Source organism: Diadema setosum, chromosome 19 (assembly GCF_964275005.1).
Source record: "Diadema setosum chromosome 19, eeDiaSeto1, whole genome shotgun sequence".
Classification (NCBI taxonomy): Eukaryota; Metazoa; Echinodermata; class Echinoidea; order Diadematoida; family Diadematidae; genus Diadema; species Diadema setosum.
The window spans coordinates 4,716,187-4,723,606 of record NC_092703.1 but is presented as its reverse complement, the minus strand read 5'-3'; positions in this window follow the sequence as shown (position 1 = coordinate 4,723,606).

The following is a 7,420-nucleotide window of genomic DNA, read 5'->3' as shown; positions in this document are numbered from 1 at the left end:
TAGGGCCTACAGTGTATACTTTGCATTCAGACTGCAATGTACTAGTATTGTGCAGCGTTTCGCCATAGGTTCTTCTGTGGAGAACTTACGCGCATCTCTATATGTGGGACTGTATAGAGATCGCCGTGTGCGATGAAAAGATCGTACACATGAGGTCAATTTGCACCTATCTTATCTCATTCAAAATAGTAAAATATGAAGTGAAAACATTCAGGATAGGGATTTCAACATCTTTAAATTCTGTGAAGGGGTATAATTCCAGTAAAATCGGCCCCATAAATGATTTGTAGAATAGAGGAACGCAGCACATTCGGTGCGGCAGTTGTGACTGTTTACTGAGCACGAGTTGTACACGTAAAATGCACGTAGAAAAAAAAATCAGCCCGCCCGACCCTATTTGAAAATCTCATGTTACGCCAATACAACTTTTCTCTCTCTCTCTCTCTCTTTTTTTTTTTTTTTTTTTTGGGGGGGGGGGGGGGCTTAGTGGACTCGCGCGATGCGAGGACTGTCGCGATCGAGAAGACCTCGCGCTACCGCCAATGATGGCGTATGAGAGAATGAGAAAAAAGAAAAGAGTCCCGCATCGGGACTAGCAGGATGCTGGATTCGCACGGATTCGCACGGTAGCGTGCCAACACCACGCACGGTACCGTGCCAACACCTCGCACGGTACCGTGCCACGCACTCGACGGTGGCACGCAGCTGCACGGAGGCGCACTGACTGGCACGCAGCCGCACGGAGGCGCACGAGGGCGCACGAAGGCGCACGAGGTCGCACGGGGTCGCACGGGGGCGTACAGAAGCGCACGCACCCGCACGAGGCCGTACGAAATGGCACGGAGCCGCACGCACCCGTGCGAAACCGCACGCAGCCGCACGAAGCAGCCCCGTGCGCACTGCGTGCGGGAGTAACATAACATAATGGTCTGACTGTACATGCATTGCCTAATGGAGATTCTCTGGGAAATTTCCAGCCAATAGATCAAAGGTTAAGGGTCAAAGGTCAGGTTTCAATGTCCCCAAAATATATTTTGTACTGTAATTACACTCTTTCTTCACACCTTGGAAATTATTAAATTCATAGACTTATAAAAGGGTCGGTCAGAAGTCAAGTAAAAATTCTCAATTCCCCAAATACATTGTATGTGTACCTCCACTCTTAGAAAATTATAGCAAACCCAGTTCAAGGAAAGTGAACATTCAAGATATTTCTGACAAACCTGTCATTTCAATAATTTGCCACTTATGTGAAACTGTCATCACACATTGTGAAGACATTGTACTATACACCTATTGGGAGAATCTTGCATTATAGCGGAGGCATCAGTCGCCATAGCGACATTTCTAGTTATCTTCTGTTATGAAGCATAGACTAAAAAGTTCTGGAAATAATCTAATTCAACGTATATTTACTGAAGAAATTGTTAAGAATGTTCAAAATAGCTTAGAAATGTAGATTGGTCTTCTGTTTATCAAACTAAAGATCCAAATTTATCCAAATGTGAAACATCAATTTCTGAATCACCGAAAGTTTAGAAATAAAGTTCTTACTTTAATCGGGAAACAAATCACAAACTTTTCCTGCCAAGGAAACTAGTAAAGGCACAGGTATCAACACATACAGCCAATATAATGGGGCACAGGTATCAACACAAACAGCCAATATTTGGACTGCAAACGCGAGACTGGCTTTTGTGAGGGATGAGAGATGCTGCAACTATCTTTCTACAGACTGTATGGTCTACACAACAATAATAGGAAGGAAGAATACAATACCTCTTCACTGTGACTTTTGTACTCTATACATGTACACTTATCTACATCATTCTCAAATGTAGCCGAGCAGCAAAATACAGGCTTGTCCTTCTTGGTCCAAACATTCCACTCAGATGGCTTCTGTTGATATTCATGTTGAACGTGGCAATCTCAGAGCAGGATTGAAACAGGCTGTGTAGGCAGACTGTGTACCCATTGTACAATGTAGCAAGACAATGATAATAGTCCAAATTTCGTCAGTGCCAAATAAAAGTAGTTTTTGATAGAGTCTTCAGAGGATGAAACGCTGCTGTATACACGTAGCTGGTCCTGGGGAAAAGTCAATCGATGTTATAATTGCTTTGCGTCTCCAGAACCATGGTCCCCTGACTGTCATATATAACACAGAGGCATGCACTCTCGTTCTCTCTTGTGATGTTGGTGATATTTTCGGATCAACGAACCTTCGAAGTAACGAACCCTATGTCATTTTCGGATAAACGAGCCTTCGGAATAGCGAACCCTATTTCATTTTTGGATTCATGAACCTTCGGTATAATGCCACAAATGTTAGGATTAACGAACCCTTTTTCATTTTCGGATTAACGAACCTTCAGAATAACGAACCTTCGAAAAAACGAACAGCACCCCAAAGACAGATATGATACATGATTGTAGATAATTCTAGGCTTCCAAAAACAAGATGACCAACAAAGCAAAAAAAAAAAAAAAAAAAATCATTTACACCCTTCCCAGCTCTGTCAACCTCCATAGACAGCAAAGTCTTCAACGTTGTTTTATTATGCATATTCATGTATTTATTCATTTCCCTTTTTTGGCTGAAAATATTCCACAAAATGATGTAATAATGCTCGAAAAGTTTCTACCACATCGTTTAATTTCAGTTTTTGAAAATTTACAAAATCTCTTTCGGGTTCGGCTGCAGATGGGGATTCTCCACTCAAACACACCACTCCTCCCCCCCCCCCCCCACCCACCCACCCACCCCTAACTCCCTATTGCTATGCTCCCTCGCAATGTACGTATATCCTCCAAATTTTGAGGTCCTGAAAACGGACCGAAGCCTGTGATCATGGCTGTAATGAAATTGAGATTGCAGGGAGAGGGGAAAATTGACTCACTGTGATTGATTACTGTGTATCATACGTAGTGAGTCATTTTTTTTTTCACTTTGCTGCCATGTAATCAAAGAGTTGACAGGTGGTGACATGATTGATCTTCACTATTCATTGAAAAATCCCGTTTTTCTGGCTCTTTTTTATGGCTCGATGAATTCACGAAGATGGTAAATGAAGCCATGGTATATTTTATGGACAATTTGTATGGAGCGCAAAGTGTCGCATGTAGTATTTCTTTGCGAAATCAGTTTTTTCGTCGATTTCGTTACGAAATATTAACATTACGTCGACGAAATGATCGTTTCGTTAACAAAATGACTGATTTCGTAATGAAATAGTTTATGTGACGCTTGGCTCCCCATAAAAAAACGACGGCCTTTGTCCATGGTTTAAACCATGGTTTCATAATTTTGTACCACCTTCGTGAATTTAGGCAAATATGTCTAATATAACTTACTTCAACTTGGTGTGACATGTATAATTATACTAATAAATTTGCTTTGTGATGTCAGGATGCATTGGATTCCGTCACCATGGCACACAATACTCTGTCTGTCAGTGTACATACAAAGGAATGCAGATACACAGACGAACACACACAATGAAAACCATAAGCAGTCATTTCCTTTTGCGTCAGTGTGCCCCGAGAAGTTTACAATGCCGTTGTAAATTAACGCTTCTGATTGTAGTGGATTTTTTCTATAACGCTTATTGATCGTTATTATGACAAACTCAGTGCAGCAGAAGCACTCTGACTTCCACGGCCACTAACTGACCATTGACTGATGTTGGCATTTTTTTTTCTTGTATCGTAAGGCATTCACTTTCAAGCCAGAGCAACTATATACATAATACCAGAGGATAGTATGGCAGGAATTCTACATAAAATTATTTGGACACTGATTCTGTGTGGTGAGTACGTCCATAAATTATAAGTGATAAGATAAAATTGTCTGTTTGATGACACAAACAAACATTGTACTGTTCCTGATATCTGTAGATATGTATTGTAGGTCTATGATTATGTCCACTATTTATTCATATATATATATATAGTATATATATATATATATATATATATATATGTATATATATATATATATGTATATATATATATACATATATATATATATATGTATATATATATATATATACATATATATATATACGTATATATATATATATATATATATATATATCATCATCATCATCATCATCGTCAAAAATAAAACTGAAACCAAGTTCATGCTGTATTCACCAACAATTAATTTCGGCACATATTCGCTCTGAGATTTGTGTGTCTTGGCAGAGGGCTCGTCAGCAGTTATAAAATCATGTTTGTATACTGTTTCCTTTTGAAGTACAGGGTAATACAACTCTGATGCACTCAAGCAAGCAAACAAAGATCGCTACAAGCACGTGACTATTTAACAACTTGATAAAGTTGATAATGACAATGTCACTGGCCTTATCGTAAAGCGTGGGTATCTAGGGGAGTGGGGAGGGTACTACAGCTTATACATACAATATCATAGTTACATACGGTAACTGTGAATAACATGAAATTTAGGTTAACCAACTTGCCCTAAGTTTTTCGTATCATGTGTATAAAGTGTATACGAACGTGATTGCTTTAAAGACTATTACCAGAGTGTCTATCAGATGTCGCAGGGAAATAAAGCGATGTAATTTCTGTATTTTTCGAAACCTATATTTGTTTTCCTCGTCCTGTTCTGCTTTGTAATGTCCTTTAATGTCCTCTATAACTTTTTACATTTGGTTGTATACATTTTTGATTAATTTTCCCATTTATACTTTTTTTTTCAATTTTCCATAATGAATACGTTCTTCCCTCGAATGGATCCCTCCAATGTAGGTTTTCGTCTTTCTTAATCCACTTTTTAACGTAGCGCCGGCCCTGCAAATCTAGAATTGTATATGGAAATGGATAGTGCTTCATGTATATAGATAGTGTAAATTGTATGCCATGTCTATTCTCACTCTAGGATAATGAGAAAAATACTTAGCAAATGAAGAGTTTGCAACCAAAAGGCGATAAATACATTGAAATGTGGTGGATTTAGCGCCTTTTTGAAGCATGCTCCTCAAATACAGGAACGAGAATTAGATTTGTCAATTGTTGAGCCATTTTCCTCATTTTATTATGATATATAGAAACAATATCATGCCATACAATAAACGAGACTGAAGGAAAACGAGGGGGATAACTTTTAAAGTAATATCCAAAAACGAAGTCCGTCCCTCAAGCCTTTTTCGCTTGGAACGTAGATCTGATTGTCCTCGCCCGGAACTATTCTATTAGGTTACAGTGAGATGCTTTTCAGATAAAAAGTCTCACCTACAGATAGACCTGATAGTCTGAACTTAGACATTGTTAGAGGAATAGTAAAGTATCGGCTTAGATGAGAATTCAGCTTTTAACTTTTATGACTCTATGAAATAAAAAACAATGCAATTCTAGAAGGAATTGAAAGTTTATTTAAATAAAAATGTTTTTTAAATGTCTTCGATGCCCAAAACAAAGTGAAACGTTAGCTAGGATAGCATTTAATGTTTTCGATATCTCAGCCAGTGCAAAACCGATAGAAATGAAATAAACTTCTTATAATTATATGCTCTTTCATTTTCCAATAGTTTTCTCAATATTTTAACAATAACAACAACAAAAAAACACCAAAAAATATTGGAAACCTCAAGCCCCATGACAACTAAAACTGTATCATCCCTTTAGGCGGTGTGGATTTGACGCTTTCCCGTCATCTTCTTCGCCTATAAATGCATATCTGTGCTCCGTCAAATACCGGATTTATCTGGGACCTGTTAAAAAAACAAAACACGATTGTTTTTATGTACTCCCACTTTATATACGGAGGTGGACGTGTTTCGATCTTATCGGTGTGTCTTTGGTCAAGGAACATAGCAGCTGAATGTACATTGACACTTTTTATGTCGTTGGTATTCTTTTTTTTCTCTCAATGAAAACAATAAATATCGCTTCTGCTAACACGTGCAAAAGTTGGCGTTTTTGATCGCATGGGTACTCACCAATATGTATATATATAATCTGTATATATATTGTAAAAATTGAAAATATAATATGTATATATATATCTATCTATATATATATATATATACATAATATATTTCGGTAACTTCATTCGCGAAAGTCGAGATAGACTGCAGACAGGACGAGAAAGGTAGAGATCTGGGGAAAGAAAAGTCGACCGCTCCTCATCCGTTTGATGATAATAATGCATATATGAAGGCACTTTTACATTGCTAAATGCACGGAGATAGAAGAGAGGTCACAATAGTGGAAGTATGATAAAAAAAATTCATGATAACCTATTGTTGTCATTGTAATGCCATTTTGATTTCATGGATGGTCCATTTAATATTCATTCGCTATCCAAGAGAGTATTATTATTTTATTACCAAAAAAAAAAAAAATACAAACACCAACGGTCAGCGCACACTCACCTGTAACGGTCGACTCCACTTCAGATTTTGTCGCTTTGTGTTTGCCGACATAATGATATAGAGGTCGGTGATATAACTGTGCTAACAATTCGTTTACCCTTGAATATGCCTGAATCTGGACAGCTTTTCTACTCCTTCAAATCTCCTCCTATTTACCTTTTGGAGCAGTGATTTCAAAAATGTTCAAGATATCACATTGATGCATAATATTTGTAGTTCTGGTGTATCACAAAGCATCCTGCCATACAAAATTTTTGCAATAAAGCCTGAAATAGAAGGAGATATCGATATCTTTCTCAATAAACAATAACTGTAGACGGCATACTCTGGAAACATTTGTTCTAATGATATAATAACTGTTGTTCATATGTTGTGATATAAACTGTTGTTCACATGTTGTGCAGTTAACAATACTCAATGTTGATTATACGGATTCAAATTTTACTGTGTTTGCTTTTATCCCTAACTCACATATTATAACTATTTTTAAGCATTATTGCTGGGTTCTTGATTCCTCTGCAAATGGTAAATTATACCTTTAAGTAAGAATTATCAATAGGACTTATTATTCTTATTTATGCTGGCTAGTCACAGTGTCAATCACTCTTCCCTATTGTACTAAGATCAAAATCGGACTAAAACTAACGATGTATAAGAATTCAACAGTTTCACATCTTGTGTAGGAAAACAAAACTAAAAAAAAAAATGTGCATTGAAGGAAAGTAGCAATTTTAGTAGTACACAATCACAACGTCTGAAGAAAATCGGAAAATCGATTTAGATGTTATCATTCCTTTTTAGTTGATTATCATTGTTGGATGAGAAGATCACTACCGTTCATGACGTCATTATGGACAACAATATAAAAAAAACATAACATTTTCTTTTTTTTCCTCTACAAGTCCAGTATGACGTCTTGAAATGCAGTAGTCTCCTTACCCAGCGACAACGACACAGAAATTTTAAAATTTCTTAAATTTTGATTTAATGTTTATTTGTCCGATTTTCTTCAAACTTTCACC